The sequence below is a fragment of the Schistocerca gregaria genome, chromosome 2 (assembly GCF_023897955.1).
Source record: "Schistocerca gregaria isolate iqSchGreg1 chromosome 2, iqSchGreg1.2, whole genome shotgun sequence".
Classification (NCBI taxonomy): domain Eukaryota; kingdom Metazoa; phylum Arthropoda; class Insecta; order Orthoptera; family Acrididae; genus Schistocerca; species Schistocerca gregaria.
Window position 1 is genome coordinate 549633718 of NC_064921.1, and position 12296 is coordinate 549646013.

Below are 12296 nucleotides of genomic sequence, written 5' to 3' on the forward strand. Positions count from 1 at the left end.
GTCCATCTTCAGACATTTACTGAATATTGTCACCAAAGAAATTACAATGCTTGTAAACAACGTTGCAAGAGAAGTTACACATATATATATAAAAGCTGGAACGAACAGTAAATAACATCTTTGACAGTGTGGTGGTAATACAATGTAAAAAGTATAAGGTTGAATAGTAAATAAATAAGAAACAGAGTAACCAGGAAAAAACTTTGACACAAATCAGGAACATCAAGCGTTCATAATAGTTTATATGAGTAAAAAGAACCATTAAAATAAAATAAAATTAGTACTCAACAAGTCTACTTCAGTAGGTATAAAACATGGAAAGTGATATACAAACCAATTAAAAGCAGAAAGAGTTATCATTGCAGCTACAAAATCTATGAAGAATGTGTAAGTAATATCAATAACATAAACAGAAACGAATAAATGCAGAATTCAGGAACACCAATCCTATGTAACAGTTTTGTATTAATAAACAAACCCAATAAAATTAAATTAGTACTTGACAAGTCTACTTCAGAAGATATAAAACATGGAGAGTGATGTACAAACCAATTAAAAGAAGAAAGAATCATCATTGCAACTATAGAATCTATAAGGAATATCAATAACATAAAGAGAAACGAATAAACACAAAAAATGGAGGAGTATGAGGGAACATTCAGTAAACGCAATGTTTGGGTGGATGGTGGTACTGCACTTTAAAAGGTAAAGAAACTAACCGAAACAGAAATACAAAACGAGCAGACAGGAAAAACATTAGCACTATACTCAAAACTGTGCCTATGTAACTGTTTCCTTACTTTTAAAAAATAATAAGGGAATGGGGCTATGTGAATCAGACTTCTTGGGGCTTTCTGAATCATAATTTCATACGTATTATTTCTTCTTTATTTAAGTACTCATGTAGCTTAGTTATACATAATAATCCCTCAGCTTCTATTAAAAAATTTGTGTTTGGTAGAACACGACGCGGAGCTAATGTAGAACATGCTGTGAAGGAATTTGAGTTCACAGGAATTCCCCCCTTCAGTCCCAACAAATTTATATCGCAGGACTTCCTTTCTGCATCAACATCCCTGAATGATGAGTTCCGTTTTGTAACGGCAGAATCAGAAATTTGAAAAGTCGGATCTCAGCAACACTTATAACACTTCCGTCTGCTGCAATTTGCTACTGCTGTACCATAACCTTAAAGCTGGAAGCAGAGCGTGAAATATAATTAGCTAGTTAAAACAATTATGGTATAAAACAACAGAGCAGTGTTACCCTCTGAGAGGAATTTTGTTGTGTTGACCGTGTTATATCTAACGGAGGTGGCTTATCGGAAGTGAAAGTCAGAATTACGGATATATTTGAACAGTAACAAACAAAATGTTGCCTATCTGCACTGTTTAATGGGTAAAGAAAACGATCGCCAGCCTAACTAGGCAAGAGAATGATTAACATTCTCGTTCAAGAAAATAGTTATTAGTAACTTTAATGGATAAAAACAATCTATACTTTGTCACACGCGAGTGTGACACATACATATGTTTATATGATTGAAACTAACAGTTAGAGCAGCACAAACTATTTGCAAAATTATAACAGATACCGAAACACACTATTACTTTCAGGTCTTACACAAATTGAATGGTCTTTGTAACGTTATTATTACTATTTGCTGCAGAATCATTAATTGGATATAGGTTAAGTCTCTCTCAGTTAAATACTTTACTATTTAAAATGAAAGTTAATTGGAATCCACTAACAGGTTTATTCTCACTATCATTTGAATAAAGAAATTAAGGTTTTCCTAATTTGTGGTCTTTCCGTTACTTGTTACCGAACATTAGCCCAATCGACAAACTGTGGATCCTGTTATATTATTAATAAGCACTTCTAATACACAGGAGAGACAAACACTTAGCAAACATGAGTATATAACGTTTCACACTGCAGTTTTCCACTTTTACTACATTGAGAGACAAAATTAACATATGTGTAAGACACTGAGTCACCTTCTGAGATTTACAACAGGCAGTAATGTGATCATTTACTAAGCAAAACTTCATAAGCCTCAGTCTTACGAACTCTTAATTTGAAGTTGGCAACAATACATTAATAAACATTTTTTTTAGGAAAATTACTTTCAGCTAGCATTATTAACTTTAACTTCCTTTTTACTATGTTCAAGAGGCATTAATTAGCAAAAACGCTGGTCTTTAATGTTATTTCAGTAGGGACACTCGGTAATCACTTTAGTTCAAACGGAGAGGAACCTGAGAGGTGTTATGATAAGGAAAAAATCAAGGTAGGTACACAAATTCAGTTATAAGTTACCTTATATTTGTGCGCACTAGAACATCCGATGAGCTGATCCTTCACTGTACATTACTATAATGCTCCATTACAGTGATTGCGCAATGTGGTGGCGATTGCATGTTGGTAGTTGAAATTGGAGGCAGAATTGCTCGACTCTGTCATTTCTTGGTGGCGATGACACATACAAATTCCAGAATAGTTCCAGCTATTTACCCATACATCCGAGGCATTGGAAAGTAACAGAAAAAGCCTCTCTCGGGACCAGCACAATATGCAACATTTACATGGCAGTGCACAGTTTGGTAGTTCGTCCCCGACTCGTGGCTCGTCCCCGACTGACTCTTGTTCCACCTTTTCTACATGGGCCAACCACAATTTGCGCGCGCTACACAGTTCCGTTCCCGAGGGGAACCACAACACCTTATACATACAAACTAACTAAGAACCCTAAGTGAGGATCAGCAGTTTACATAACAGCAACCAAATTCATTCAATAAAACAGAATATTTGCACATATTGACATTTCTACAAAAAATTATTCACATAGAAATCACAATTATATACAGTAAGTTTTGTTCCCTCCAAATGGAAAAAAGAATTTAAATGACAGATACACTACGTTGCTTAGAATCATATCATGACATCGAAGTTCTTACAAAGAAAGGAGTATACAGTGTTATGTTATCGATTCAATCAAACACATTTACAAAAGATCAACAATGTAACATTAAATAAAACAAAAGCAAAATAAACCAGCACAGCATTAGAGCTATGGTGTTACACACTATCACCTTCTTCTGTTTTGTCAACCACTACAAAAACCATCGGTGGCACGCGTGAGGGAAGAAAGAAAAATTCAGCTTGCGATCTGACTTCACTAGTTCATTTCAGTGGTACTAGGGAGAAGAAAAAACTGCATTTTGAATACTCGGAAAGAAAAAAAGTGTCAAGGGCTGAAGAAATGCGCTATATGTTGAAGCGAAACCTTCAAATCCGAAAGGGGATTAATCTTCAACATCATCTGAAGCTGAGACGGGGAAACAAAATTTATTTGCGATTCCTGCAGCATCAAATATTTCGACCCTAGATCCGTCAAAAAAAAAAGTCATGTGTGATAAGTGCAATACGTCCTAAAGTCAAGAAATTTGTTTGGCAGCTGCTGGTTATAGCCAGCTGCGGTGTGGGAAATGCAAGTAACACCTACTGGACCAGTTAGAAACTGTAATCTTACATATTGTGTAGCACACGACAGTTTACAACGGTTCACGTAGCCTCATTTAAGATCCAGATAACCCCACCTCACCCTATTCAAAATACAGAACGTTGTTTTTACTTTGGCGTATAGGGATTCCTCTAGAACACTATAAGAGACAAGAGTTAACGTGTTAATCGGAAACAGTCACCGTTAATGTCACAGCTTCTAGTGCATGTCGTTCATTCAGGCTTTTCGCATAAACATGGGCTTCACTCTGAGTGTTGTTAAGTAGTATGACGCATGTCATTCTTCACTGTGCAGGCATTAGACTTACACATCGCGTAATGCATCAGCGAGAGTGAGAGACGAAGATCGGCTTACCTGGCCGAGGGCCGTATCCTGAAGTGTCCTTAAAAAGTCTGCAAGCAGTTCCGTTAAGCAAGGTTAATGTAACAGTGATCCGCGACATAATTAAGGATCGATTACTGTTAATCGAAAGTCCGACGCTGGCTGGGACCCCGGGAGGGGCGCTCATTAAAACTGAGCTCCCGTGGGCCCCGGGGCCCCGCATGGGCGCAATTACCACCGGGGCGAGGCAGAGGCGGCGGCGCGCTCCATTAGGCGACGCGTCAATAACCCCCCAACTTGCCAGCTCCTCAATAATTGCTTCTCTCCGGGCCAAGTACTACTCTGCGAGCAGGAATTCGCCGCCAGATTGGCGTTATATCTGCAGAGCCTCCGGAAGGAAGTGCGCATAATTCAAACGCCGGAATTTTAATCCCCACCAGAATTGCCTTTTCAGGGCGCCACATTACAAGGCAACCGAGACGTTACAAACTCTCCTCGAAACCACGAGTTTCGGCAGCCTCCAGCGTCTCCGTAGACCGTTCTCGCATAACATTATCGATTGTCTTCAAAATGTATTCCAGATCATATGAAGTAATACGTTTACAGTTATCGCAATAATAATTTCTTAAAGTAGGCAAGCGTTTCCAACTGAGTTGCATTTATAAGGATACTTCTGGACCCGGAAATGCTTCGCTAAACATGGATGAGAATTAGATATACATCCGAATCTTCTTGCCCCCTCTCTTTTTTCGCCTCCTCCTCTCTGTCTCTCTCCACTTCCTCCAACCCCTTGTTCACCACCTCCTTCCCCCTCTCTATATCAATTACCTTCTCACCCCCCACTGCCCATCTGCTCTTCTCCCCTCTCTTTGCTTTGAGCTTTATTTATTGTTCTTGCCAACGAATCCTTAATTGGGAACTGAAGTCACTTAAAATCAATGGATAAATTGTGAATGGAATATGACGGGATTGCATTGCTGCTGTATTTGTGAGGGTAGAATCTTCCATAATATTCTAGTAGAGATGCATAATGCACTATGTGCTGTCCCACAGTACATTTATTCATTACCGGTCTCGCTCACTGACTATCTTCACAATGGAAAAGTAACTATTTTAATGACTTCAAGTGGTATACATGCTATTTGATCAGGAAAGCATAGACCACTGCTGACATTAAAACATAAGGAAATTGCTATTTAACCCCATAATACTGTCTTAACTAAGCAGAAAACAACGCTGACAACATGAAAGCCTGTAACAGCAGTAAGAGCGCAGCATCATTGCTGAGGTACAACATGACCCATTGGGGTAAGACATTAGAATTGATCGAAAAAGCTAGATGTTTTCATGTTTTTAATGTTGCTTAACACTTGGTTAAACCTATATTACGCCATCAAATAGCAACTGTCTTACGTCTTAATGTCAGCAAATGTGTGTATTGTCCTGATTAAATAGCATGTATGTCATGTGAAGTCGTTACTATAAATATTTTTCCACAGTGAAGAGGGTCCATGATCGAAACCGGAAGTGGATAAATGTACTGTGAGACAGCACAGTGTGAATCATGCATTTTTCCAAGTATGTCGACGCTGTTGGCAGTTTCATGACAAATTTTTGTTCAGTAAGGTTAATTCGCATAGTTTTAATAAGCGAACTGGTACAGTTACAATCAGATTCAGTAGTAGTATTCTAATCTCCGCCCCCCACATGAACCACGGACCTTGCCGTTGGTGGGGGGTCTTGCGTGCCTCAGCAATACAGCTGGCCGTACTGTAGGTGCAACCACAACGGAGGGGTATCTGCTGAGAGGCCAGACAAACGTGTGGTTCCTGAAGAGGGGCAGCAGCCTTTTCAGTAGTTGCAGGGGCAACAGTCTGGATGACTGACTGATCTGGCCTTGTAACACTAACCAAAACGGCCTTGTTCTGCTGGTACTGCGAACGGCTGAAAGCAAGGGGAAACTACAGCCGTAATCTTTCCCGGGGGCATGCAGCTTTACTGTGTGATTAAATGATGATGGCGTCCTCTTGGGTAAAATATGTTGTTGTTGTTGTTGTCTTCAGTCCTGAGACTGGTTTGATGCAGCTCTCCATGCTACTCTATCCTATGCAAGCTTCTTCATCACCCAGTACCTACTGCAACCTACATCCTTCTGAATCTGCTTAGTGTACTCATTTCTCGGTCTCCCTCTACAATTTTTACCCTCCACGCTGCCCTCCAATGCTAAATTTGTGATCCCTTGATGCCTCAAAACATGTCCTACCAACCGATCTCTTCTTCTAGTCAAGTTGTGCCACGAACTTCTCCCCAATCCTATTCAATACCTCCTCATTAGTTACGTGATCTATCCACCTTATCTTCAGTATTCTTCTGTAGCGCCACATTTCGAAAGCTTCTATTCTCTTCTTGTCCAAACTAGTCATCGTCCATGTTTCACTTCCATACATGGTTACACTCCAAACAAATACTTTCAGAAACGACTTCCTGATACATAAATCTATATTCGATGTTAACAAATTTCTCTTCTTCAGAAATGCCTTCCTTGCCATTGCCAGTCTACATTTTATATCCTCTCTACTTCGACGATCATGTCATTTTACTTCCTAAATAGCAAAACTCCTTTACTACTTTAAGTGTCTCGTTTCCTAATCTAATTCCCTCAGCATCACCCGATTTAATTTGACTACATTCCATTATCCTCGTTTAGCTTTTGTTGATGTTCATCTTATATCCTCCTTTCAAGACACTGTCCATTCCGTTCAACTGCTCTTCCAAGTGCTTTGCCGTCTCTGACAGAATTACTATGTCATCGGCGAACCTCAAAGTTTTTACTTCTTCTCCATGAATTTTAATACCTACTCCAAATTTTTCTTTTCTTTCCTTTACTGCTTGCTCAATATACAGATTGAATAACATCGGGGAGAGGCTACAACCCCGTCTCACTCCTTTCCCAACCACTGCTTCCCTTTCATGGCCCTCGACTCTTATGACCGCCATCTGGTTTCTGTACAAATTGTAAATAGCCTTTCGCTCCCTGTATTTTACCCCTGCCACCTTTAGAATTTGAAAAAGAGTATTCCAGTCAACATTGTCAAAAGCTTTCTCTAAGTCTACAAATGCTAGAAACGTAGATTTGCCATTTCTTAATCTTTCTTCTAGGATAAGTCGTAAGGTCAGTATTGCCTCACGTGTTCCAACATTTCTACGGAATCCAAACTGATCCTCCCCGAGGTCCACATCTACCAGTTTTTCCATTCGTCTGTAAAGAACTCGCGTTAGTATTTTGCAGTTGTGACTTATTAAACTGGTAGTTCTGTAATTTTCACGTCTGTCAGCACCTGCTTTCTTTGGGATTGGAATTATTATATTCTTCTTGAAGTCTGAGGGTATTTCGCCTGTCTCATACATCTTGCTCACCAGCTGGTAGAGTTTTGTTATGACTGGCTCTCCCAAGGCCGTCAGTTGTTCTAATGGAATGTTGTCTACTCCGGGGGCCTTGTTTCGACTCAGGTCTTTCAGTGCTCTATCGAACTCTTCACGCAGTATCGTATCTCCCATTTCGTCTTCATCTACATCCTCTTCCATTTCCATAATATTGTCCTCAAGTACATCGCCCTTGTATAAACCTTCTATATACTCCTTCCACATTTCTGCCTTCCCTTCTTTGCTTAGAACTGGGTACCCATCCGAGCTCTTGATATTCATACACGTGGTTCTCTTCTCTCCAAAGGTCTCTTTAATTTTCCTGTAGGCAGTATCTATCTTACCCCTAATGAGATAAGCTTCTACATCCTTACATTTGTCCTCTAGCCATCCCTGCTTAGCCATTTTGCACTTCCTGTCGATCTCATTTTTGAGACGTTTGTATTCCTTTTTGCCTGCTTCATTTACTGCGTTTTTATATTTTCTCCTTTCATCAATTAAATTCAATATTTCTTCTGTTACCCAAGGATTTCTAGCAGCCCTCATCTTTTTACCTACTTTATCCTCTGCTGCCTTCACTACTTCATCCCTCAGAGCTACCCATTCTTCTTCTACTGTATTTCTTTCCCCTATTCCTGTCAATTGTTCCCTTATGCTCTCCCTGAAACTCTGTACAACCTCTGGTTTAGTCAGTTTCACGAGGTCCCATCTCCTTAATTTCCCACATTTTTGCAGTTTTAATCTACAGGTTATAACCAATAGATTGTGGTCAGAGTCCACATCTGCCCCTGGAAATGTCTTACAACTTAAAACCTGGTTCCTAAATCTCTGTCTTACCATTATATAATCTATATGATACCTTTTAGTAAAATATTCCGGAGGTAAAATAGTCCCCCAATCGGATCTCCGGGCCGGGACTACTCAGGAGAACGTCGTTATCAGGAGAAAGAAACCTGGCGTTCTACGGATCGGAGCGTGGAATGTCAGATCCCTTAATCGGGCAGGTAGGTTCGAAAATTTAAAAAGGGAAATGGATAGGTTAAAGTTAGATATTGTGGGAATTAGTGAAGTTCGGTGGCAGGAGGAACAAGTCTTTTGGTCAGGTGAATACAGGGTTATAAATACAAAATCAAATAGGGGTGATGAAGGAGTAGGCTTAATAATGAATAGGAAAATAGTAATGCGGGTAAGCTACTACAAACAGCATAGTGAACGCATTATTGTGGCCACGATAGACACGAAGCCCACGCCTACTACAGTAGTACAAGTTGATATGCCAACTAGCTCTGCTGATGATGAAGAAATTGAAGAAATGTATGATGAGATAAAAGAAATTACTGAGATAGTGAAGGGAGACGAAAATTTAGTAGTCGTGGGTGACTGGAATTCGAGAGTAGGTAAAGGGAGAGAAGGAAACATAGAAGGTGAATAAGGATTGGGAGTAAGAAATGAAAGAGCAACCCGTGTGGTAGAATTTTGCACAGAGTATAAATTAATCATAACTAACACTTGGTTCAAGAATCATGAAAGAAGGTTGTATACAAGGAAGAACCCCAGAGATTCTATAAAAGGTGTCAAATATATATCATATAATGGTGAGACAGAGATCTAGGAACCAGGTTTTAAATTGTAAGACATTTCCAGGGGCAGATGTGGACTCTGACCACAATCTATTGGTAATAAACTGTAGATTAAAACTGAAGAAACTGCAAAAAGGTGGAAATTTAAGGAGATGGGACCTCGTGAAACTGACTAAACCAGAGGTTGTAGGGAGTTTCAGGGAGATCATAAGGGAACAATTACGAGGGATTGGAGAAAGAAATACAATAGACGAAGAATGGGTAGCTCTGAGGGATGGAGTAGTGAAGGCAGCAGACGATCAAGTAGGTAAAAAGACGAGGGCTGGTAGAAATCTTTTGGTAACAGAAGAAATATTGAATTTAATTGATGAAAGGAGAAAATATAAAAATGCAGTAAATGAAGCAGGCAAAAAGGAATACAAACGTCACAGAAATGAGATCGACAAGAAGTGCAAAATTGCTAAACAGCGATGGCTAGAGGACAAATGTAAGTATGTAGAGGCTTATCTCACTAGGGGTAAGATAGATACTCCCTACAGGAAAATTAAATCGACCTTTGGAGAAAAGAGAAGCACTTCTATGAATATGAAGAGGTCAAAAGGAAACCCACTTCTCAGCAAAGAAGGGGTCGCAGAAAGGTGGGAGGAGTATATAGAGGGTCTATACAAGGGCGATGTACTTCAGGACAATATAATGGATATGGACGAGGCTGTAGATGAAGATGAAATGGGAGATGCGATACTGCGTGAAGAGTTTGACACAGCGCTGAAAGGCCTGAGTCGAAACAAGGCCCCGGGAGTAGACAACATTCCATTAGAGGTGCTGACGGGCTTGGGAGAGCCAGTCATGACAAAACTCTACCATCTTTTGAGCAAGATGTATGAGACAGGCGAAATACCCACGGACTTCAAGAAGAATATAATAATTAAAATCCCAAAGAAAGAAGTTGTTGACAGATGTGAAGAATACCGAACTATCAGTTTAATAAGTCACAGCTGCAAAATACTAACGCGAATTCATTATAGAAGAATGGAAAAACGGGTAGAATTCGACCTTGAGGAAGATCAGTTTGGATTCCGTTGAAATGATGGAACACGTGAGGCAATACTGACCTTACGCCTTATCTTAGAAGAAAGACTAAGGAATGACAAACCAACGTTTCTAGCATTTGTAGAAAGCTTTTGCCAATGTTGACTGGAATACTCTCTTTCAAATTCTAAAGGTGTCAGGCGTAAATTACAGGGAGCGGAAAGCTATTTACAATTTGTAGAGAAACCAGATGGCAGTTATAAAAGTGGTTGGGAAAGGAGTGAGACAGGTTTGTAGCCTCTCCCCGATGTTATTCAATCTGTATATTGAGCAAGCAGTAAAGGAAACAAAAGAAAAATTCAAAGTAGGCATTAAAATGGATGGGGAAGAAATAAAAATTTGAGGTTCGCCGATGACATTGTTACTCTATTAGAGACAGCAAAGGACTGGGAAAAACAGTTGATCGGAATGGACAGTGTCTTGAAAGGAGGGTATCACATGAGCATCAACAAAAGCAAAACGAGGATAATGGAATGTAGTCGAATTAACTCGGGTGATGCTGAGGGAATTAGATTAGGAAATGAGACACTTAAAATGGTAAAGGAGTTTTGCTATTTGGGGAGCAAAATAACTTTTGATGGTCGAAGTAGAGAGGATATAAAATGTAGACTGGCAATGGCAAGGACAGCGTTTCTAAAGAAGAGAAATTTGTTAACATCGAGTATAGTTTTAAGGGTCACGAAGTCGTTTCTGAAAGTGTTTGTATGGAGTGCAGCCATGTATGGAAGTGAAACATGGACGATAAATAGTTTGGACAGACGAGAATAGAAACTATCGAAATGTGGTGCTACAGAAGAATGCTGAAGATTAGATGGGTAAATCACGTAACTAATGAGGAGGTATTGAGTAGAATTGGGGAGGAGTTCGTGGCACAACTTGACAAGAAGAAGGGGCCGGTTGGTAGGACATGTTCTGAGGCATCAAGGGATCACAAATTTAGCATTGGAGGGCAGCTTGGAAGGTAAAAATCGTATAGGGAGACCAATAGATGAATACACTAATCAGATTCAGAAGAATGTAGGTTGCAGTAAGTACTGGGAGATGAAGAAGCTTGCACAGGATAGAGTAGCATGGAGAGCTGCATCAAACCAGTCTCAGGACTGAAGACCACAACAACAACAATTCTTACTGTAAGCCGATAAGCTATAACTACAACTTTCCTATGTACTATTAACATCGACTGCGAGAAAGGAAACGAAACAGCATGTAGTGATTTATACAATTTTTGGGTAAAATTGGATAAACAATCTATATGACGTTTAATGTGCCGCTAATAACAGGGTTGGAAGTTTAACAGTGGTAACTATTTACTTACAGCTCGTACAAAATAGATACATGTTTTAAAGTATTACTGACTTTCAAAGCAGTCACCACAATTGTTTATAATGCGTTGCCAGCGATGTGGAAGTCGTAGGATACTCTTAGCTGTGCGAGTTGTGTTGGCAGTTTGAGCGACGTTGTCAATTGCCCGTCGAAATTGTAGATGTTCTGAAGCGAATGCCGTGAAGTGTTTCCTTGAGTTTAGAAACCAAGCTGAACTCTCTATGGCTTAAATCAGGGGAGTGCAATAGGTGGTATAGCACTTAGCAGCCCCATCAGCTAAACAAATCTGTAACAAATTGCACTGTACGTGGTTGAGCGTTGTCCTGCAAAATCATGGTCAGGTCGTTCAGAAAGTGTCATCACTTCTGTGTCTATGCTGTTCATTTTGGAACAAAGCCTACAACCAGGTTAGAGACAAGTGATGACACTTTCTGCAGGACCTGACCATCATTTAGCAGGACAATGCTGAAGCACGTAAGTTGCAATCTGTTACTGATTTGTTTGACTGATGGGGCTGCTAAGTGCTATACCACCTACTGCACTCACCTGACTTAACTCCATTTCTAAACTGAAGGAAACACTTCAGGGCATTCGCTTCAGAACTGGGCAATAGACCGCGCCGCTCGAACTGTCAACACAACTGTCACTGCTAAGAGTATCCTACGACTTCCATATAGCTGGCAACGGGTTATACACAATGCTGGTGACCACTCTGAAGGTCAGTAACACTTTGAAACACGTAAATATTTTGTACTAGCTGTAAGTAAATAATTGCCTTTGTTTAAGTTCCAACGCTCGTAGTTAATACTGACTGCATGAAAGAAAATGAAACCGCACAGTTTCACTGCACAGCACAACGGAACATTTCCCTTCCTGCCGTCTGTTTCAAGAGAAAGCCTGTACAATGGCGTTTAGAAAAATGTGTTGCCTTCGTCCCTCAGAATATGTATTAGAGCAGAGTATAAAAATTTCAAGTAAATCGGTGAAGAACTTTCCGAGATTTTTGGTAACACACTTCTATTACATATACTAGA